The 24,909-nt window shown below is 36.0% G+C and overlaps 1 protein-coding gene and 1 long non-coding RNA gene across 10 annotated transcripts in view; one reads left to right on the plus strand and one right to left on the minus strand.

Moving 5' to 3' along the window:
• PELI1 (pellino E3 ubiquitin protein ligase 1) overlaps positions 1-24,909 on the minus strand; it is a 136,334-nt gene that overhangs the window by 21,750 nt on the left and 89,675 nt on the right. The window contains exon 1 of one of the 9 annotated variants that reach the window (XM_077915626.1): positions 6,093-6,248. The exons of the other annotated variants lie outside the window; for them this stretch is intronic. The gene's annotated coding sequence lies outside the window, so the exon portion shown is untranslated. Of the gene's footprint in view, positions 1-6,092; positions 6,249-24,909 lie in introns of those variants that run through there. 9 annotated transcript variants of the gene reach the window in all.
• On the plus strand, positions 6,314-23,063 carry LOC144324263 (uncharacterized). The gene is made up of 3 exons (XR_013389786.1): positions 6,314-6,439; positions 21,768-21,817; positions 22,938-23,063. It is a non-coding gene; the product is annotated as an uncharacterized LOC144324263 (long non-coding RNA).

A 24,909-nucleotide genomic window follows, 5' to 3' on the forward strand; every position in this document is an offset into this window, starting at 1 on the left:
ACAGAGTTCCCCTTTGGTTGATTTCAAAAGGATGACTCAAACAGAACTGTGTTGGTATATTTGTGGTGGAGCCATTTTATGAAACCAATTAAGCTGATGATTGAAGGGAGGTGAATTTATAGCAGCTTTTTGATAAGAGGGAAAATCTAATCACCTTCTTCCTTCTTTCACAATCAGTAGGATTAATAAACAGCATTCTTCCATAAAAGGAAAGAAAGGATAGAAGAAACAATGGAGTCAACAGGAATATGAGGTTACTACTGCCCTTCAGTCACTTTAAGCTTTTTAATACAGGAATGGAGGAAGTGACATCCCTGCTCCCCTTCCCAAAGTACAGGCACCCTCTGTGTGAACATTTGGTCTTCCCCAGAGGACAGCCAAATGACATGCTGATACTCTACCACTTAAGGGACACCGTATTTGCATCCTGATTGGAAAACAGTTAAAATCTTTCACGTGGGCAGTATTTGTTTCTTTAAACTAGGGCTTCTCAGCTTTGGCACTACTGACATTTTGACATTGTGGGGTGGCTGGCCTGTTCACTGCAGGAGGTTCAGTATCACTCCTGGCCTTTACACCCCTTAGATGCCAGGAGCATCCTTAGTTGTCATGATAAAAAATGTCACCTTCCCACCCTTCACCCTATAGAGAACCACTCTTCTAACCTCAAATTGAGGATGACAGTTTGTTTTTAGGAGGGGAATTTCCTCTATTTTTGGCATAGTGCTTGGCACATAGTAAGATATTTAATAAATGTTTGCTTTCTTATGTCACCATACTACTGTCTTAAATGGTTATTACTAAGCCTTATGTTAGTAAAGGCAGTAGCTTAGAAGGTAGCAGTAGTTTCAGTATTTTGTTAGAATTGGTAAAAGTGGTTGGAAATGAAAACTGAAGAACTATCATCTTACCTTGATAGTGATTAATTATTAATATTTCTGTGCACTTAAAATATTTTAATATTGTAGCAATGTCTCTTAAGTGGTTGAAAGAACCCTTTCCTTCAACTGGAGCTGGGGTGGCCACAGAAATAATCTTATAGGCCTCTACTGGGTAGTCTGACTTTAGAGAAGGGCTAATCTGTGAAGGCCAGATAAGCAAATATCTTCTTGACCTAGGGGACTCAAATCTAGAGAAATTAAAAGTAAGCTTTGGAAAGCATAGGGGAATCTTTTTAAATCAAAAAGGGTGTCAACTTGAATCAACCTTGGATTAAAGTCTATCTTGCACTTGCACAGAATGTTAATTAGCAAAGAGCTTTCACATAAGGTTATTTTATTTGACCCTCACAATAGCCCTGTGAATTAGATAGGAAAGTCTTATTAACTCCATTTTCCAGATAAGAGAACTGAGTGTGTTAGTCAGAAAGGCCACTTACTGGGTTCAAGGCCAAACAGGTAATCTCTGGCAAAGCCAGAACTGAAACCCATATATTAATTCAACATATATTAACTCATTTAATTTCTATCAGAACTATATCAAGTATATTTATCCTCACTTTTATAAATGGAGACACTGTGGCTCCTAGAAGTTAAGCAGTCTGGGTTTTCTGATACCATCAATAAAATCCCACACAAGACAGGGTGGAGCTATTTCCTAAATAAGAATAAGCGGCCCTACTATGGGCCCATTTAGGAAGGAGACTAGAAAGTATATCTGGGTAAAATAAACTGAACAAGTTACACTCCAGTATAGACTAGTAAAAACTATGCAACTATGACTAGTGTTTTTGGAGACTGTTTGAAACTGTCACTTCCTCACTCTTCACTATATTTGTCAATCCTGTTTCCTGGTAGCAACCAACAATAAAAACTTCAGTAAATGAAGTGGACTTTGCATGGTTGTTTAAAAAATAGAACGGGAGAAAGGAGCCCAAGGTGAAAAGCAGGGTATTACACTAAGGCAAATTCCTGATACCATCGGAAAGAAAAACACATATTAGAAGTGAGTGAAGACAGCTTATGGACAGAAGCTTTCATGCACTCCCTAAAAAGTAATAACCAAGAAAAAAACTGTAGGGCAGTATTCCTGATTGGCTGACTTCAAATGATCACTTAATTCCCTACACCTAGAAATGTATTTTAAAAGACACAAAACAAATAAGCCTTCAAATATTTTTATTGTCTTGGCCCATACTTGGCCTGTGTGCAACCCTTTCAGATTACCAAAGTTCCTAAAATGAGAGTATGCTTCTCAGAAAACAAGACCAGAAATCCCCTTAGGTTTAACCACTAAAATCCCAAACAAAAGTCTGCAGAAAGCAGCAAATTCAGTGGGATTTGACAACTATTTGGAACAAAAACACTGGATAAAAGTATATTCATGGAAAATTCTATCATTTTCTAAAGTCAGCACCAAACACTGGCAGTCAACTCATGCTTATGCTACCTTTTTTTTTCATAGTGAGTGGCTAACACATACTGGGTTCTGTCTCTGTGCCAAGCACTGTTCTAAGCACTTTACATGTATTAACTGATTTAATCCTCAGAACAACCTTATGGGGTAGGAACTATTACAACTCTTACTTTATAGATAAGAAAGCTAAGTTACAACTCAAACTAGCTAGCTCGCTGGAACTGCTAAAATAGCTGAGTTTAAAAGGACATTGTAAGGGGGGAGTACAGAGGAAAGAACTAAGGTGGTAAACCAAATTAAACAACAAACAAAAAAATTTCCCCAACTATTCCTACTATAAAATATTAAAGAGTTTACATGCTACATGTTACATGCTATATTGTCCTAATGGGCATAAACTAATACTGACTAGCCATTTAAATTTTCTCAGTAATTCAATGAATTTTTTAAAGCTGAATTTAGAAGTCCCTCGGATAAAATTTAAACACAGAAAAAATGAATAAAATGGTTTCTTTTCCAACCACTTTAAATGTATACTATGAGATTAAAACATGGAACTCTGAGTCTATGGTCATGTTTTTATATTCCAGGAGTAAACCATATTAATCTTATGTAGGTTATGGGCCCTTCCAAAAAGAGTATTATGTAATAATTATTTCCAACAGTTAAATTACTCCCAGAAAGAGAATATTTCTCTAGTCCTTATTTTTATTGAAACAGTGACCAAGCTATATGAATTTTTAAAAAGGCAACAGGGGCACCTGGGTGGCTGTGGCTGAGTCTGTTCAGCGGCAAGATTTAAAGTTGGCCTCCTTTCAGCCTTCTCACAACCTAAAGGTATAATATTTCTATGTTGTGCTGGTGCCTCCCAGGTCTCCTGTCCTTTCTTTGATGGGAAACTGCCCATCCACATAGCCCCCAAGGTCATGGAGGTTGTTACTACAAGCGTGGCCACTCAACAAACTGATACCAGAACCAAAGTGATTCATTCCCCATACCGATCAGAATTTTGGAGAACTATGTTTCACGGATTTTTCTTTAAAAGAAAAGAAAGTTATGACAGAGAAGGACAATTTTACTATTAATATCATTAAGTGGCTTTATTAGAAAACACCCTGTATAAGCAATAATACCATAGCTTCTGAATTAATGTATTTACATTTATTTTTCTTTATAAAGTCAGGGTTATAATAGTGTCTACCTCATTTGGTTGTTCTGAAGATTAAGTCAGTTAATACATGTGAATTCAGTTAATATATGTACATTTACATGAAATTGAAATCTTTACAGTGTTTGAATTTGAGTTCTGTCCACCTACACACATGAAACCTCATCTTAAATAGTTTATGAAAAGGAATAGAAGGGGAGCTAGGAGGAAGAAGAGTTAGGAAAAAGCCAGCATCAAACTGTAATTCCACTATATTTCATTCAAACAAAATCTTGAAAATCTCGAAAGTCAAGGACTTTCCTGAATTATTCACTAAATTATTTCATTATGATAGTGTTTTCTTCAGAGTAGATGAGACATTATGAAAGTCTAAGCTGTGGCCGCCTAGGACCAAGCCTGAGAATTCTGGCCCTTGATAGTCATGAGGGCTACATCTATGGCCCTTCATGAATTCTCAAATCTGTAAAACCTAGCCTGTAGCACATGATTTTCTCTACTACCTATAAAATGGTGACAATATTTTCCACACTTCATAGAATTTGTCACCAGGGCTGAATGAGAACAAAGCTGCTTTAAGATTTGGATGTTGGGCCATCTGCTTGGTTCACTATGTACATAAGTAAAAGACTTTGGGGTCTCTTAAAATTACTCAAACTGTGAGGGTTTATATCAGGGATTTTCAAGGACCTAATGTAATATAAAATTTTTTTTAAAAAGGCACTTGCTAAATACCCAGTATGTATTTAGTTAGGCATAAAGTAGGTCTAATACTTAATACTGTTCCATCACTTTAGATTTATTCTCTCAGAGACTCATCTTTATTTCTTAGTATCTAAACAAATGTTTATAATCTATTCTTTGTAGATAACTAGAACTTTCATGATGTCAAAGTTTTCTACTACTTGTTATATGTAACATGCCCTGAAATACAATCAAGGCCTCAAAAACTATTGCAATTAGTTTCAAGGTTGAATGTTGTATAAATGTTTGATTTTCAATAGGGGAAAAACAGTATACCTAAGTCAAGTCAGATGTAGTATATGTAGTCCCTGCTCTTATAGCAAAGTTAACTTTAAGTCTTTTATAGTTTCATAATTCCATTATAAATTCTATTAAAAAGGAATGGAAAAAGGAAAATGTAGTTGAAAATTCAAATTACAAATGAATCTCCAATACTGTTTCTAACAGTGAGGTCAGCTACTTATAGAAAGAGGCCATTATTAAAAGGTGACAACTATTATTAATCTCACTAACAAAACTTTCATCTTATGAGGATTTTAGTTTTCTCTTTGGTTCATGAAAAGTCCTCAAAAGTAACAGCTGATCTTTCTTTGACCAAATCATAATGTTTTCCCCATAAATTTTTATAGCAGTAATTTAGAGACGTTGTGTGTGGGAGGCTAAGAACATCTATTTTTTAGCAGAGTGAATATTTTAAATCACTCAGTGTGATATTCCTACTTAACCCTTTTCATTAGGAAAATGATACATATATATAGCTCAGGTATTCTTACAAATTTCCTCTAATTATTGCTATGTTATCACATTACAAATATCCCAATTATGCAAAATTACTATGATCAATTTATCCTCCTAATTAGCAACTATTCTCTTGTTTCTTCCATTTTATACATGTGAGTACAAAATGAGCAAGTACTTCCCCTTCACAAACAGATCAGAAAATTTGACACACATTATTGGGCAACACGTTAGTATTCTAGCAAACATTCCGTTTTTAATAAATTTCCTATAAAAAGAAAAGTAAATCATATATGTTTTAGAAAAGAATACTGGGAACTCATTTTATAGTAGAAAAAGTCTCCTCTCATCAAACATCAGATAAAAAAATTATTAAACCTCTTCCCATCGTATCAGAGGAAGTACAACAGAACATTCAGGGTAGGAACATTACTTAAGATCTGTATAAAGCAAGACTCAGAATTAAAAAAAAACTTGGTAATTTTTCCCTACCTTGTGAAAGTGTCTACATAGTAAATTATAGTTATCTCAAAGGCCTAGATCTCTGAGAGGACCTCAAGAAGAGATTTATGGTCAAAAACTAAGATTCTGAATAAGCTGTCAATGGCTAACCAAAGTACAATGACAGCACTATCATTTTGGCTTCCAAACAATTTTCTTCAGAAAGCAACACCATTCACAAATTTAATAATTCAAAAGAAAACAAAGGACAACATTAAGTTCTAAAAGATGTAAAAGAAAAACACTACATATTTTAGCTTGGATTAGAAAAATATTACATATGAAGAATTCTCATGTTTCTGTTGACCAACAATTAACAGGCAATAAACACCTGTAGATATTTTTTTAAAGAGTGATGGAGGTGAGATTAACAGTGTAAAGCCTCCTTAAAACCACAAAAACCTTGAAGTTAGAGATTTATTCAACCCTTTCCCTAAGACAGATGGAAATGTAATTTCATACATAACAACTTCTAAAGCTGAATGTGAAAAAATTAAACACAAGCAATCTGATGATGATTCAAATCGTTCCACTTACAACCTGAACCACTGACAATGTGGCACTTAAAAGTAAGCTACAGAATACCTACCTCTTTATTCCATTGCTATCAGCATAAGCTAGATAAACAATCTTCTCAACAGCAGATAAAATCCAGACAGTATTAAAGCATCTCCCAATTACACTTGCAATCACACACTGATAGCTGTCTGCTCAGTGTTCTTTCACTTAAGCACCTCATAATGTGTGTGGGTGGGCCTGTGTTACGCAAAATAGGTAAACACTATATAATTCTAAATTCTATTGGCTCAAGGGAGAACTCCCTTCTCCCTTACGTCCTCCCTAAGGAAGCCTGTAACCCAAAAGGGAAGAAACGGAAGTAAGAGGGAAGCACAGAACAGTTTTTAACACAGGCTTGATTTCAAGTTATGGAATAAGGTACCTGAAAAGGCAGTATTCTATTTCATAAAAGGCTGACTGAATTAACTATATAAATGCTCTAGAAATGTCAGAGGTATAACTAAAATACTGAACTACCTTCTCAGGATACTGTAAGACTCTATTTTTAACAGATTAAAATAATGTTAAGAAACGTTCCATTAAAAAAAAAAACCCAGAAGAATCAATCCAATCCACCTAGAAAGAAATAGTGTTCATTTAGCATTATCTAATGAATCAGACTTTTTTGGTCTTGCTACAAAACACATTATCCCAGGCATAAGAATAGGTAAACATTCCATCACATGACTGATCATGATTTTTTTATTTCTAGCTTTGTATTTTAAAATAAATTAAGATTCGTTTGGTGCTCATGAACATGGAGAATTGATAGCAATACCCAGCAGTGAGTTGGGATTATTTAAGGTTCATCAAGTAGTTACTGAATGCACCCTACTTACCCCTTCAGCTGCTCTTGTAAACTTCATTTGAAGAGTTAACTTCCTGCTACTCCAAATTCCCCCATTCTTCTCCTTAAGAAATGTGTTTTCTTAAGGTGAAGGGTTGTGCATGGAACTCATCTATTCCTTTACACAGTCAAAGGTGAACCTGCTTTGTGCTTAATTACATTTAAGTTTTTTTTTTAAAGCATGCTAATTAAGTCACAAGGGTAAGGGCTAGTTCATACCTGTTCAATGAGCTCCATATACAAACCATCTGTATGCTCTACCCATTAAACTCTTGCCCAACTCCAGTCTAGGGGTTAATATTCCCTTATACAAAAATGCTTTTGGCTGGCCTAGGTCTAATAACACTTTGTCACCTAACACCCTGGGACAAAATACACCCCCCTCCCCATGTTATAGCTGCAAGTTTACTTCTGTTGCTTCCCAGCATTCTATATCTGTGTCGTATCCCCTGAAGCTGTTCTTCAGTAAATCTGCATAATGTTTCTTTGGCCCATTCTGCTGGCAGCAGGCCCACTTGGTTACTCTGAAGTAAATTTGCTCCGGTATTCTGCTTTGGTCTAACCAGTGTAGATGCGTGACCAGTTCAGGAAACACATCTGTAAAAATGACCTCGGCATATTCTAAGATTTTGCTATTTGGTGATCCTGCCTTGTCATGTGATTCTAGGCTGATGAAACTGCTTAAGAAGCCGGACATGACAGGTCCAATACTCATGTAGTTGTGGCTGTGCCTTAAATTTGAGCCTACAACAAAACCTGAGGACCTGCCAATCTTTAGATCTACATTCCAACTCCCTTAATTTTGGAAGTGTGTTTTTTGTTCAAGGTAACTGAGATATCAACAGCTCACATGCTATCATCATGAACTATCTTAATGATTAAATGTCAAGCATTAAGAGCCTAAAAGTTCCTTATGTACTTCAAGCTTTGTGTTTATACCAAATAGTCTCCTGAGAGAATACGGTTTTCTTAAAAAACTCTAAGAAAACATTAAAGACAAAACATCCATATTTTCTACATGATTATGGCGAGTTATTTTTATAATGAAACAAAGAACCCATATTCATAAGGGAGAGAAGGGCTAGAATTAAATCTCCAAGTTCTTTCCCAGTCTGAATTCTTTTTTCTTTTCTATTTATTAAAGTCTTGTTTATTTAAATGATCTCTACACCCATCGTGGGGCTTGAACTCACGACTCCAAGATCAAGAGTTGGATGCTCTACTGACTGAGCCAGCCAGGTGCCCCTACTTTTTGCTTTTCACATGTACTTTATTTATAATAATGTCTGCTTATAATATCATGTAGACCAATCAAGTAAGAAAACAAAACTTTAAGCACTTTTCTTGGTTGATGGGAATCAAAGTTCCCAAATGTTGGCAAATGGACCTGAATCTCAGTGACCTTCCGCCTACTCTTCTTCCATATTTAGCTTGGCTTACAGGTAGGTGTCTTAAACTTCGTCTCTTATCTATAGTGTCTGAACTTCTAGTAAATATCCCAATTGAGCTTCGGGACCAATGATAAACTTTTAGTCCCCTGAAAACTTCTAAGAATCATTCTAGAAAAAGACTAAACCAAACAAAGTATACTTACCCCACAATTTCTAGGCCTTCTCAGAAGTTTCTTTTCTTATGGTCCTATTTTTCTTATTAGTTGTAGTCTAGGTTTTGATTTCACCTTTGGACACAACTAACCTCTGAGAGCGTGCTTCTTCTCTAATCTCTGAAAACTTCCACGGATGTAATAATCAAGGACTCATTCCTCACAGTCCCTTTACCTCTAGCCACACCCACAGCAGGTGTGTTATTTCATCCTTTAGTTCTGCCTCATTGGTGATGCATAGGTCATGTTCTTCTAATATATACGCAAGCTCATACAGATAGCATTGGCTATAATGTCTTTACTGAGTATCTACATGTTCCTGGTTTTTTACTTGCCAAATCCATCCATCTCCAATCCTTTTGGAAATAGGAATACTGGGGCCTAAGATTTTTTCAACAAGGGTGGAGAAGGAAGAAAGAAGAAGGGGGTGGGGGAAGGGGTAAAGGGGCAGGGGGTGGAGTAAAAGAAAGTCACTGGTATTAATGCAACATATAATCACATTCTAAAGCTGGAAAGAGACTTAAAGAATATCCTTCCTATTCAACTTGCACAATTTTCCTTTTAATACCCTCATTTTATAGATGAGAAAAATCTATATCCAGAGAGGATAGGTTATTTGATGAAGTTGTAGGGCTAAATAGTGGAGTTAGCTAGCAGATCTTGTGACTTCTGTTAGTCTGTTCCATAGTTTTGGAGGCAAAGCCACAAGCACTAAAGAACAGAACTGTCAGCCAACAAATAACTCATACCTTGTACTGTGCAAGTATTATCATAGGAGATAACCAAGTATTCACCTTTAGCTCTATTATTTGCTGTGTTGGTTGTTATAATTTATATCATAAAGAGAAAGCTGAAAATTAGATAAATAAAAGTTTGATGACAGGCATACCATGGAGATTTGTTTCTCTTTGCTCACCAGAGGAGCTGTGTCTCACTGAACTGTCTTGTTCACTCTCCCACTGTGTGGGCTTTTGCTAACCTGGAAGTCTCCTTAAACGAACCAAAGAAACCCAGATGTCAAAAAGTACTGCCATAGATAACGCACAGAATGGGAAAAGTATTTGCAAGTCACTTATATGATATAAATATATCTATATGCAGATATATAAAGAACTCTTGCAATTAAATGATAAAAATATAAACCCAATAAAAAATCGGTAAAGGATCTAAATAGACATTTCTCTAAAAAAGAGATATACAAGTGAGCATTAAGTTCATGAAAAAATACCCCACTCACTAGCCGTTAGGGAAATGTAAATCAGAACTACAATGATGGATGCGTGGGTGGCTCAGTGGCTGAGTGTCTGCCTTCAGCTCACGGTGTGATCCTGGAGTCCTGGGATCAAGTTCCGCATCAGGCTCCCCAGAGGGACCCTGCTTCTCCCTCTGCCCATGTCTTTGCCTCTGTCTCTCTCACAAATAAAATCTTAAAACACACACACACACAATAAAATACCACTTCACGGCCACTAGGATTACCAGAGTCAAAGACAGATAATAAATGTTGGCAAGGATGTGGAAAAGTTGGCATCCTTGATCACTGCTGGTAGAAAGGTAAAATGGTGCAGTTGTCATTTTGGAAAACAGTCTGGCAGTTCCTTAAAAGATTAAACATAAATTTATCATACGACCCAGGAATTCTACTCTAGGTATGTATCCAAGAGAAATGATAACATATGTCCACACACAGACTTGTACATGAATGTTCATAGCAGCATTATCAAATAGTCAGAAAGTTGAACAACCCAAATGTCATCCATCAATTGATGAACAAACAAAATGTGGTATGTCCATACACAGGATATTTGGCAATAAAACAGGATCTGTTAAAATCAAACACAAATGGTGACCAGACTTGAAAACTCGCTGAGCAGTCATATAAGCAAAGTTTAATTTAGCTTATTATGCAAGGTAAGTGAAGTTACCTTGACCTGGGTCACTTCTAAAAATCATAAGCAAAATTGTTCCTCCAAATTGATAAGGGGTGACCAATAACCAATTCTCCTTCCTTTAAGAAAATTCCAATATTGCAAATAATCACCATAAAGAATAAACATTCATGCCTTCACACTATCTAAGCTACTTTATATGCTTCTGAGCTTTATATACCTCTGAGCCTCCTTCCACGTTTTGATTTGAGTGCTCCTCATCTGCAAACTGTCTTGTTGGTGTGTACTCAATATATTTCTACTAATTTCTACTTAAGTGACTGATTTTTTTTTAAATGAACCTTTGACAGTACTGATACATGTTACAACATGGATGAACCTTGAAAACATCATGTTCAATAAAAGAAGCCACTCACAAAGGACTACAGATTATATGATTCCATTTATATGAAATTTCCAGAATAGGCAAATCCAGAGGCAGAAAGGAAGATAGGTAGTTGACTAGGGTGAGGGTAGGGAATTGGAGTTTGAGGAGTGATGGCTAAAGGCTACGGGGTGTCTTTTACAGCTGATAAAAATGTTCTAAAATTGATTGTGATGATGGCTGCACAACTCTTGTGACTATAAAAAGTAGTGAGGTATATACACTTTAAAGTATGGTATATAAATTATATCTCAATAAAGTTATGAGAAATAATGAAGAAACAAAATACCACCACACTAAAAAAAAACAACCCTGCCATAAACTAGAAATTACTGAATATTGGAGTACGTCTGGAATTCAAATATTCATCTTTTGAAGAATATAAGATCAGAAGAACTTATGCAACTTTAGAACTTGCAGAAGTTAAAAAATTTTATTTTAATTCCAATTACTTGTTGAACCAGAGAAATTGAGGGAAGTAATCATTTGAACATTCTACAAGTTTTCACAAACCAAGCTTAAGATTTTCCCAAACCAAATCTTTCTGTACTAGAAATCACAAAATTCACAATTAGGTTTGGAACTTCTAATCTCATATTGTTTCAATCTAGCTTTAACTGCACACATGAATTTTTTGGTTTATGTTTTGCTGACATTTTACATCACCTTCAATGAAGGCAAATGAGCACGGTGTTTCCTCCAACACCAATCAATTAATCAATTCTCTGACATCAAGTGGGTGCCCAACAATTTAATTCAATTGACACTACCTATTTGGGGTTAACTCAGATCCCAGAAGTTAAAGGTCCCAAAAGACCATCCCACTTCTAATGCCAGTCGCAAATCCCAGGCTATCTCTACTTCTAATAGGCTATAAACTGGGGGTTTCCATGCCCCACTCCACATGTTCCATAATTTACTAATATGACTCATCACACAACTCACGAATACACTTCACTTACATTTACCAGTTTATTATAAATGGAAATATTAGCTACAAATATTAGCTTATAGTCCTATTTGGTTAAATAGCTAAAAATAGTTTAAAAACTATCATTTATTTCTAGGTTACCAGATGATGGTATCTCTACACAACAAGATTATAAAGAGCTACCCCACTTCCAACATTCTAGATTGGTTATTTTCCATTAAATGCTTATTAATGACTTTTTTCTACTAACAACAGCAATTGTAGGCTTCCCTTGCAGCTTAATTAACTTAGATGTTTGAGTAGTTTTCAAATTGGGGGCTGTGATTCCCCTTCATTTCTTTTTTAAGTAGGCTCCATGTCCAGTGGAGCCCAATGCAGGGCTTGAACTCAAGACTGAGATTAAGACCTGAGTGGAGATCAAGAGTTGGGACATTTAAACACAGAGCCACTAGGGTTCCCCCTCCTTACTTTGAATTTGGTGCATCTAGAATAACTAGTAATGCAATTACTAATCTAACAAATTATCAGTGAGCATTCACTATAATGCCAGAAGCTATGGAAGAATTCAAACCAATGCAAAAGGTGTAATTCTCTACACTACCACTTATTTCCTTATTGTTAGGAAAAAAAGGTATAAATCAATCAGCCCAGCTGTAATCAGCATAGGACAGGTACTACATTAAAAGACTATAGGTACGATAAGACCTCAAAGAAAAGTAAAAGACTATAGGTACGATAAGACCTCAAAGAAAAGTATTACCACTTTAGTGGAGGAGGATCCAGATAAATCTTCATAGGAGGTGTATTTGAGTTGGGCCTTATGAGACAGACTAGATTTTGATAAGCAGAGAAATGGCAGTTCAGGTGGAAGAAACAGATGGATGCATCAAGACAAAAAAAAACAATGAGTAAAAACTATATCGTGTGCTCAAAAAAGGGTAAGTAAGTAGATTCCCTGGAGTGAAGGGACCAGGTAGGAGACCAATAAACAGTAAGCCTGTGGAAATCAAGGAGCCTCTGTAAGCTCAATCACTCCCGGCAAGCACTGAATAAATGTCTAATAACTCAATGAGATACAGCTCAAAGGCAAAGAAATGCCATATATAGTGGGCCTTAAGGGTCAGGATCAAGGGAATGAACTTTATTCTGGAGTTTAACCTTTAAACAAGGTTTCAGAGAGAGGAAAACAAACGTGTTATCTACTGGGTAGCAGGTATTAAGAACTTCAAATATGTTAAACTCAAACTCTGCAACTGTCTTATAACAGATGAGGAAAACAGGCTCAATAATTTGCTCAAGGTCATTCTGAAACTGAGTGGTAAAAGTTGTGATCTGAACTTAAGCCCCTGTCCTTTCCACCATTCTACACAGCAAAGGTCAATCAATCAAACCATGGCCAGAAGTTGTCTGCCAAAAAAATCTGTAATAAAAATAATGTATTATGTCAAATTTATATTTTTAGTCTGGACTATCACCACAATATGGAAAAATGGGTTTTTGCCAAATTTGGGTGGAATTTTGGGTACTGTGACCCAAAATTTAAGCTGCAGTAGCACACATTAAATTCACTTTGGGGATTCTTAAAGAGTCATCTCAAAGAGTCATCTTTCAGAATAGAGTAAACCAATATAAGAAGTTAATCTAAATATGGAGAGGGAAATATATGCCATATGCATTAAGACAAAAATGGGTGAAGTAAGCTATGGAAAGCCCCAAAGGCACAGGTACCATGGCCCTTTTTTTCTAGTTACTGATTCTCCTCACATGTCTTGTTAATTTTTAACTATTTAGGAAAATCTATATTGATGAATATAGGGGCTTGTGTGGGATCCCTCAGCATTTGTGTACTGTTGTGTATTGTTCAACTTCTTCCAGGGAGAAGGCTGTTTTCCTAAGGAAGGTTACCAACCAGAGGGATGGGTTTATATCTATTTTTTCTCAGAGTAAATGGATCAAGAACAAGCCAGTAATGTTGCTCCCTGAGTGAGATGAGTTACCTAGATGCTTCTGCAATGCAAATACATAAAAGGACTAAGAAACCGTATATGCAGCTAGAAGATGCTCATGAAACTATCTGAAACCACCCAGATCGAAACTGCTCACATAAAACCTCTGTTTGATGTTGGACATGGTCTTCATACTTTTAAGTGCTCAGCACCAGGACAAATTTGACTAAGTCTGAATTTACTTAAAGGAATTTCTCGAGAAGCTAGGTGGAGTAGGCTGGAAGAAAACCAAAGAAATCACTCACCAATTAGGACATTTAGTATTTTGTATATCAAAAAACAAAACTTCTTTTTAAAAAATTCAGTTCAGTGCAATTACTGATTCCCCTTTACAGCCTCATCATAGAGAGAATCTCTTTATATTTTTTCAACAATGGACAGACTACCCAGACCAGAAAAAATATTCTCTTAAGACATATTAATTTGCAAAAGCCTAAGTTGTTAATAACCCTTTTGCTGATGCTTATTAAACAAAACAACACAATGTAGAATGAAAGCATAAAACCCATCAAATTCCATGCCAGTAAGGGTGATTTGAAAAATTTTCAGAGGAATGATTCTGTATACACTTGTTGGGAGACTATGCTTTAGTAGGTTACAACATCACAGCAATATTCACTAAGTAATGTTCAGTGAGTCAGGTTTTTTTTTAAGATTTTATTTATTTATTAATGAGAGAGAGAAAGAGAGAGAGAGAGAGACAGGGAGAGGGAGAAGCAGGCTCCACATGCAGGGAGCCGGACATGGGACTCGATCCCGGTTCTCCAGGATCATGCCCTGGACTGAAGGCGGCGCTAAACCACTGAGCCACCCGGGCTGCCCAGTGAGTCAGTTTTTTAACATTGGTGAATATGGCTTCAATTGACAGGTGGATGTCTCTGAAACTTTGCGATGCTAAAAATATACTCATTTAATGCTCTTTTAACTGTTTTTCTCAAATTCTATTTCCAATGAGCCCCTGACTGCAACAACTGCAATTGTGCTAATCACAGTTCTATTCCTTGTCAAAGGATTATTGTACCTGAAATTGGAACTAATCTGGAAAATCTAGGCTTTTGCCACAGTTAACATTTGAAAGTCAGAATTTAGCTTCCCTCTAACTACATCTGTTAGGACTGACCGCTAGGTAGGAATAGATCCTTTTTCCAGAAAAGTTCTCCACCTTAGTTGACTGCCTTTTTTCCATCAGTTATCTCAAATAAAAAGAGACTCTTCTCATTCATATTATTTAGAAACTATATTCTATATTCTAGGTACCTGAAAAGATGGTATGCTCTTAAACTGAGTTCCCTTTTAAGTAATTTCAGCTCAAGCTAAGGTTGAGCAGACGAAAAAAAATATCAACCAGTTTTCTTCACTCAAAACTGAGAACCTATTTGTACCAAAATTGAGATAGAAAAGTGCGTGTGTGGGGAGGGGAGGAGCATAGTTTTAAAGCCCAGAAAGATAACACTGTCCTATTCTGCAATTTCTAAAATTGAAGTTATTAGTTCAGCAAACATTTACAGGGTGTCTACCATGGGTCAGCTCTTGTGCTAGGGGTTGCACATAACAAAGATTAAATGAGAAATATTACTCTCTTAAAGGAACTATTAAAATCAGGACAAACACTTTTTTTGCTGCTAGAATTTTTTCTGAGATATGCTTTTTTTAAAATTTTTTTAAAAATTTGTATTTATTTATGATAGTCACACAGAGAGAGAGAGAGAGAGAGAGAGAGAGAGGCGCAGAGACACAGGCAGAGGGAGAAGCAGGCTCCATGCACCGAAAGCCCGACATGGGATTCGATCCCGGGTCTCCAGGATCGCGCCCTGGGCCAAAGGCAGGTGCTAAACCACTGCGCCACCCAGGGATCCCTGAGATATGCTTTTTAAATCATTCAATAATAGTCTTCCAAGCAAAGTTATATATATGAGATACACTTCTATGCTTTCAAAACTGAAAGATCGGATTTGCAAATGTACTTTTTTTTAAAGTACTGTAGGGGCGCTGGGGTAGCTTAGTTGGTTGGGTGTCCGACTCTTGATTTTGGCTCAGGGCATGAGTTTAGGATTATGAGACTGAATCTGTGTCTGCTCTGAGTGTTGAATCTGCTTGGGATTCTCTCTCTCCTGCCTGTCCACCTGCATACGCTTGCGTATGCCCTCTCTCACAAAAATAAATAAATAGGGGCACCTGGGTGGCTAAGTGGTTGAGCATCTGCTTTTGGCTCAGGTCCTGATCCTGGGGTCCTGGGATGGAGTCCTGCATCAGGCTCCCCACAAGGACTCTGCTTCTCCCTATGCCTATGTCTCTGCCTCTCTCTCTGTGTCCCTCATGAATAAATAAAATCTTAAAAAAAAACCAAATAAATAAATAAATAAATAAATTTTAATTGCCATCATCATTTCTTTCTCTTCCTCTCACTAAGGAAAAATCTTTTTACAGGACCTCAAAAAATTTCTTAAATTTTACATTTTTAAACAGAGTTACAGAATGAGCTAAAGTAATGTGACATCTATAATGAATTTTTTAAAAAACTCTTTATTTAGGGCAGCCCCAGTGGCTCAGCGGTTTAGCGCCGCCTTCCACCCAGGGTGTGATCTTGGAGACCCAGGATCAAGTCCCGGGATAAAAATCTTAAAAAAAAAAAACAAACAAAAAAAAACTTTTTATTTGCTTATATATTGTCATCTTTAATTATTTGTCCTAATAATGAGTCATGCTTTTATTAGAGTTTTATTGTTAGTAAAGACTGTATGTTTAAATTTCTACATGTATTTTTTTTAAGATTTTATTTATTTAGTCATGAGAGACACAGAGAGAGGCAGAGACAGGCAGAGGGAGAAGCAGTCTCCCCACAAGGAGCCCAAAGTGGGACTCGATCCTGGATCCGGGGATCATGCTTTGAGCCGAAGGCAGAAGCTCAACCGCTGAGCCACCCAGGCGTCCCATTCTATACATATCTTTAAGTTTCATATAGTTTACAATTCTCAGCAAGGATATCCTCTCTTAATATTTTCACATTAACATTTGTCCAAAAATTGGGTTTTATGTAAGCTAAAAATTATTTTTCATAATAGAAATAAAAAAGATTCTAATTAACATAGTTCTTTCTCTTCGAAGGCCCTGGCACAGATATAAAATTGTTGATATTTGATCAATAAGTTTGATGGATTGTTTTTTTTTTTAACCTTTGACCTAAACTGGTCTACCACTATATTTACTGAGCCAAATATCCACAAGGACAAACGGCAAAGCTTCCTATTCATTCCAGCTAAATCAATTAGGTTACTCACATTTACTGAACACTTGCTAAAAGCCCCTCCCTCTGCTTTTTGGTATCAATAAAAAGCATTCTTATAATAAAGGTTTATTTTGTTTTGGAAAAAAGCCAGGGTTCTTAAATTCACTGTGTTACTTTGCAACTCCTGCTTCACTTGCCTTCTACATTGTGTAGGTGGAGGAAAGAAACCAAGACATTCAGAACAAAATGTGAAGTCAAGGGAAATTTTTAGACAGCAATAAATTGTGAAATGACTTAAACTTACTGTCAGAACAATCTTTTGTAGAGAAACATAAATGTAGGAACTTTAACATACCCTTGGCATTCAATGAAAAAATACTAGGCTCAGAATACCATAAATTCAATTTTTATTTGTTTAAACTAGTTTGGGTTCTTTTTTATGTAACTCAATAAACTGCAATTAAAATTATATTTGAATAGATTTTGTTTTATTGCTCCTCTTAGGACTTCAAAAAAAGACAACTATTTACTAATCTATAAATTACTTTTTTTGTGATTATGAAAATGTTCTTCAGTAAACATTTAAAGTATTTATAAACTTTCCAAGACTATTCATTTAAAGTCATGCTGTATTTTGAAGAGTCCACTTTAAATGAATGTTGTATTTGTAAAACACATTAATACATATATAAACCCAACCAAATTAATATTGTTGATTCTAGAAGATAGAGTACAGACTACAATTGCTAATCTATATACAACCAAGGAATTTCTTTAATGACTAATGTTAGAAGATTAATCTAGAACTTCTAAGGCAATGTATGTACTATTTTTTCTTCGAATCATTGATTACTTCTTAATATAATTTTTATTAGGAATGATTTTCAACTTTTATTTATACTACAAAGAGTTATTGTGGTGGCTGAAATAGCTTCCCATTTGATGTGTCCCAATAAACTCCGTTACTTTTTTTAAAACCATGTGTCTTTAGGATCCACCATAACTCAAATTCTCCCAACTTTTCCCCAGATTTAAAAATGATGTATCGGGGATCCCTGGATGCCTCAGTAGTTTATGCCTGCCTTCGGCCCAGGGCTGGTCCTGGGGTCCCGGGATCGAGTCCCACGTCGGGCTCCCTGCGTGGAGCCTGCTTCTCCCTCTGTCTGCGTCTCTGCCTCTCTCTGTGTCTCTCATGAATAAATTAATAAAAAATCTTAAAAAGAATAAAAATGATATCACATATTCTTGACAAAAACCATGAAACTGAATATAATAAATGCTAAGTAAATAATTGTCATTTTAATATTATCACTATTTACTTGTAAAAAATTCTGATGTTTCGGGGATCCCCAGGTGGCTCAGAGGTTTGGCGCCTGCCTTTGGGCCTAGGGCACGATCCTGGAGTTACGGGATCGAATCCCGTGTTGGGCTCCCAGCATGGAGCCTGCTTCTCCCTCCTCCTGTGTCTCTGCCTCTCTCTCTATCATAAATAAATAAATCTTAAAAAAAAAAATTCTGATGTTTCAAGATCCATTTGATAGGCCTTTTCCAATCAAGGAGTCTTTCCTTTTCCTTATCCCCTAAACGCTTGTTCTTTTAGCCAGCTTTGTGTTACAGTAGATACGGATCTTGTGCTATCTCCTATTAAAGCTGAAAACTCCTCTAAGGGAAAAACTGTTTTGCCCATTTTGCAGAACTTAATAAAGGAAAAGAAAATGTTAAAGATATGTTTAAGTTAGATCTTATGAAGACTTCATTTTAATTTGGTGAGTAAAGCATATTTGCACGGTGTCAAGAAATTTTGGGGTACCTGGGTGGCTCAGTTGGTTGAGTTCTCCAACTCCTGATTCTGTCTCAGGTCATGATCTCAGGGGCTGAAACCAGGATCCAAGTCAGTGTTAAATCTGCTTGGGATTCTCTCTCTCCTCCCTCTGCCACTCCCCCTGCTCATGCTTGCTCTCTCTAAATAAATAAATAAAATCTTAAAAGAAATTTAAAAGAAAAAACCCTAACATTTCCTCAATACTATAGAATTGTATTGTAAAGCCTTATTGGGATATTTGTACTCATTCACATATATATTAATGTAACATAAGAAATGGAAGGAGCTATCCAAATAATATTAGAGATTGAAATGTAAATGATTTTCTACTTCATTTCATATTTTTTATATTAAAAAAATAAAAGTATAATAGGTACTTTATTTTCCTTTTCAGTTATAACTGAGTTTCCATTTTCAGACTAAAATCAGTTACAGTAATGAAAGCATTTGTTAGTGTCCCTCATCACCCCTTATTGTTCCTCCTCTCCCAAAGGCCCTGAGTATCTTTAGGAGAGAACTTTAGATTTCATAGTTCTTTATGAACTTGCTGGTCTAAAATCCCAGTTGGCTTAAGGCATTAAGGAAGTATTCACCTAGAAAAACATGTGGATCTATAAAGACACTGTTATATATCATAAAACTACTTCTCAGCAAATGTGGTTACTATAGCTAATAGGAAAATTAATAGTACGGTTATTTGTTAAAATAGCACCAAATTTTAAAATTTTGATATTCTCAAAACTCTTCAAAGGTGACAAGTCTTAGCAATTCCCATTTATATATTGCTCTAAAACAGTAATTTGGAAGTGAAGTCATACAAATTCCACATTAGCAGTGAATACTAAATTAAAAAAAAAAAAAACAGAGGAAAAAAATAAAACAAGATGGAGAGAAAGACAAACCATAAGAGACTCTTAACCACAGGAAACAAACTGAGGGACCCTGAGGGTGGGGGGATGGGGTAACTGGGTGATGGACATTAAGAAAGCATGTGATGTAATAAGTACTGGGTATTATATAAGACTGATGAATCACTAACTTCTACCTTTGAAACCAATAATACATTATATGTTAATTTAATTTAAATAAAATTCAAAAAGTAATTTAAAAAAAATCAAACTGGTCTTCCTTAGTTGAGCCCTAACTCTTAAAATGGAAAAGATATAACAAGAGTTAAGGACATCTATTTTCTGCCTCCCAGCAGACATTCACCCTTCCTGTAATATAATGGTGTCTTTATTTCCTTCTTAGAAATTATAATTTATGTATATCTGGTTGACATAGTTGACTATGTCCTCAAACTCAATGGCTGGGTATGTAGCTCACTCCTAGACAATCCCGGCTTCATGTTCCTGTGGCCACAAAGAAAGTGGGCCAGTCTGAGCCAATAAGATGCAGTGAGACTTTTGCTGGGGCTTCTAGGAAAAAGATGGTCACTCTTTCCAGATACAGAGGATACTGCAGGGATTTAAGGGCTGAAGGGATTAAAGTTATCTTCTACTCAGGTAGGGCTGGAGAATAAAGCCAAGAAGGAGGAAGCAGTGCCAGGAAAAGCACAGAAATTGAGTCTCAACATTAAAGCCTTGGGTGGAGCTATCCTTGAAGCCATACCTATCCTGGTCCAGTTCACACAAATCAATAAACCTTTTCCCCTCTTAGGCCTGTTTGAGTGCAGTTTTCTGTCACAATAGATTCTTAACTGACATAACTATTTTAAGTGTGTTTGTTTCCCCAAGACTAAATACACTAGGCCACAGAATTCAGTTCCAAAAACATGGTAAAACAGACTCTTCATAAATGATTGTTTTTTAAAGTCCACTCTCCTTCTCAAGATCCTCTCCTTGCCAAGTTCAAGGGCTACAGAAGACTTTATATCTTCTGCCTTTATATTAAGACAAAGGAATTTCTTTTTTTTTTTGCCACAAAGAAATAAGAATTAAAAACCAACAATGGAAAAAAGAATAAGCATGGGGAAGTGGGGAAGTAAATCATCTACAGAAACTGTAAATAATAATCAGATGTATTTTTTTTTTTTTTACTAGAGGCCTAAATGAGAGTCAGGGACTAAAACTTATTTAATTAAGCAGATTCAACTACATACAGAATCTAATATACAAAGGCCTTAAAATACTAAAATCAAAGTTCATATTCAAAAAGAGGCTGATAAAATTAAAAGGAAAACTTTTCCTTGGGGAATTGAAATATCTATGGCTTTTAAAAATAGGCAAATAACTACATAATTTCAAAAGAGGTAATATTTAATCATAACCACAAAAATTACTGGTTTTAAGCATACTATGTGAATATGACATGCTTCCAAGTCATTCTGAAAATATTTAGCAAAAAAATACTTAATAGAGTAAGTCCAAATATTGTCAAGTAATTCACAACAACTAAAAACACTTTCAAGTAATATATAAAATTCGTACTCCTACTTTCTAGGGATTTGGTGACTAAACTGCTAACAAGAAAAAGAAAAAACAATGCATGCAGAATAAAATGGAATTAAGATGTATATTCTTGTGTTTCTCATACCATATTCAAGTGAGCTTTTAACTGTATACTTATCTTTTACATTTTAAACAAAGTAGGAGTACTAGAATGATTATAATACTCATATGATCACAATATCATTAATATGGAGACTTGTGTGCAAGAGTATGAGATACACTATTATTTGTTGAGATGAAGTAAAATAGAGTAGTTAAGGGAATTCTGGAGTCAGACTGTCTATGTTGACTCCTGGCACTGTCATTTTTAATAGTTATAAGTCTTGGACCAACCTTACTGAGGTTCAATTTCCTTATCTATAAACCTTATTAATAAGTAATAATGTTAATTAACATGTATGCAGTACTTATCATAAGTGACAGGTATTTTTGAATGAACTTTACTGAATAATTGTTTTACTCCTAATAATGTTCTTGGGAGGTAAATAATATCATCTCTCTTTTACAGATAAGAAAACTGAGGTCCAGATCAGTAAATTACCAGAGGTCATACAGCTAGTAAGTGGTAGGGTTGGCACTTCGGATGGAAACCTGAGAAATTTTGGTTAAGAGTCAATACTTGTAAACCTAACAGTCTATTACCTTTCAATAATATAATATTACTAACCCCAAAAGAGGTGTTTTGAGAATTAAACCAAGTACCTAGCGCATAGTAGCTATTTCAATAAAGAATTACTGTTATAGCTCTTTTGATAGCTGATTCCTTTTTACTTGGATATTTATATTGTCAGTTAAATAATTATTTTAGTATAGAAACTATTTCCTGCTAAAGAGAATTTGGTGGGGGAGAACAACAACCCTGGAAATTAATTTTTATGAAGAGTAATAAATCACTCTTCAAACCTTCTGTAGCCAGGGACTTTGAGGCTCCCATAAATTTGACACTGAGCAGGGAATTTGAGGTACCTTTGAGATATCCATGGACATTAGAAGCAATTGTATATACAGGTCTGGAGCTTGGGCTGGACATATAAGCCTGGAAATCTTTGATATACAGATGAAATTACCTAGGGAATGAGTATGGAGTATGAGAAGAAAGCCTAAGATTAAGCCTTGAGTTCAAAAATTTAGGAATCTGAACGAAGTAGCACCTCCTAAAGGAGATTTTAAAAAGCAACAGCATCAAACTGCTGATCCATGGTATATAGTATCCTGGAAGTGAAGAATGCTTCAAAAAGTAGGAATTAGTCAGCAATGTCAAATGTCCCTAGGAAGTCAAGTAAGATAAATATTGAAAAAAGTATCACTCAATTTAGTAATATGGAGATAGCAAGTGATCTCCATAGCTATTTCAAAGGAATAATGGGATTTCATTTTATTTTAAACACAATTATGTATCTTTTAATCAAGAACAGCAAGCAGGGATCCCTGGGTGGTGCAGCGGTTTAGCGCCTGCCTTTGGCCCAGGGCACGATCCTGGAGACCCGGGATCGAATCCCACGTCAGGCTCCCGGTGCATGGAGCCTGCTTCTCCCTCCGCCTATGTCTCTCTCTCTCTCTCTCTCTCTCTGTGTGACTATCCTAAATAAATAAAAATTTATAAAAAAAAAAAAATAAGAACAGCAAGCAAACACTGGAGATATGTTGATAATTGAGTCTCCCTTCTTCCTCCCTCCAGCCTCCATAATGCCCATCCAAGGAAGGCTGTAATGGTGAGATATTCCACAATGAAACTATAGTCACTGGAATTTTCGTGATTGTAATTATCCACAGTATTTTCACTAGATAAACAAGGAAAACCAAGACTCAGTTCTTGTCCTTAAGAAATGTATGTAAAACAATTTAATGCCAATGTAATATGGTAAAAGTAGTGTCTGGGCCCTATAGAAGCAAATAATACTCATCCCAGTTACGGCAGTAGGGTCAGACTGCTTTATACAAGAAAAATATCCACTCCTTCATTTTTCTGAGCAGCTCCTATGCACTGGATTCCTGGAACACAAATAAACTTAGATCTCTGGATTCACACAGCTCATGAATTAGCAAAATGTGTCCAGATATGTCAAAAGAGAAATTCTAATATAATGTGATCGGTGCTATAACAACAGTATTAGCCGAATGTTAATCAATGACAGTAAAATGTTAAAAAAAATAAAAGAAGAAGAAGAAAAAAGAGAGAGAGAGACCCTAACCGAAACATGGAGAAGTTGGAGAAAATTCTATAGAAGAATAAAATTCAAGATGGGCTTTGAAGGATGAAAGTCCTCAATGAGAGATGTTTATTCTATGTAATAGCATATGCAAAGTTCAAAACTGTTTTGAAAACAATGAGAATTTCATTATGACTTATGTACAGTAATGAAAGGAAGGAAGTGAGAGAAGCTAGAGGTAGATGAGGGATGAGTCCTTATAAGGACTTTATAAGCCAAGATAGAATTTGGAGCAGGTCTTTAAAAAATAGAAAAAAGATATATTTATTTATCTGAGACAGAGAGAGAGTGCACGCATACACAAGCGGAGGGTGGAGGAGTGGACGTGGGGGCCAGGCAGAGGGAGAAGGGGAGAGTCTTAAGCAGACTCCACCCTAACCACAGAACTTGATCTCACCACCCTGAGATCATGACCTGAGCTGAAACCAAGAGTCAGATGTTTAACAGACTATACTACCCAGAACAGATCTTATAGGAAATGGGAGACCCAGAATGGACTAACATAACTATGTTTTTTTTCAGACTCCTTAGCCTGACAAACTAGATACGTGATTCTGTCCCTTGCTCTAAGCTATCCCATCCCTAATCTATTTCCGTAAATGGCACCACTTAAACCCAGTAATTGCTCATACCAGAAACCTGGAAATCCTTAATAGCTCCTTCTCCCTCATTTTCTATATTGTCTACCACGATGTGCTACCATTTCACTTTTAAAACATACTCAGCGTCTTTGCTCATGCTGTACCCTCAACTTAGAATGATATTCTGCTCTTTGCCTAGCTGGCTCCTCTTTCTGGAGACAGTAGCTTAAATGTTAATTCCTTAGAAAGTGTTCTCTGATCATCCAATATACAATATCAGGTTCCCATCTGGTATTCTCTCTCAGCACCCAGTTCTGAATTTATTTGTATATTTACTTGTTTTTAATATCTACTCTCCTTTCTAGTCTGTGATTTTCATTAGGAACTGTCTCATCCTGTCCTCTCACCACATACTCAGTGCCTGCACAATAGAAGTATTCAAGACAGACTGGTTGTAAAAAAACAAACAAACAAAACACACACACAATTTTTAGGAAAATAACTTTGAAAGCACTATGGAGGATATGTGAGGAGGAAGAGGAGGATGTGAAAAACATGAGGAGACTAGAACCAACAAAATCAGATAAAAAGAGCCCAGGTGAAAAGATAAAGAGCCCAGGCAAAGGGAATGTAGAAATGAGGAAAGAGAAAAGCAGTACTTGAGAAATCAAGGCACAACTGACAAGTTCCTGGCTTGGGCAACGTATAGTGAAACCTTAACTTCCACCAGGATTGAAGGAGACAGAACAGATATTGAGAGAATGAAGAGAGAGCTTCTTGACAATGCTAAGTCTGAAGAAAATGGATTAATAGGTCTAGTGGGCACTTGAAAACTTAAATGTGGCACACAGATCCTGGG

Source organism: Canis aureus, chromosome 11 (assembly GCF_053574225.1).
Source record: "Canis aureus isolate CA01 chromosome 11, VMU_Caureus_v.1.0, whole genome shotgun sequence".
Taxonomy (NCBI): Eukaryota; Metazoa; Chordata; class Mammalia; order Carnivora; family Canidae; genus Canis; species Canis aureus.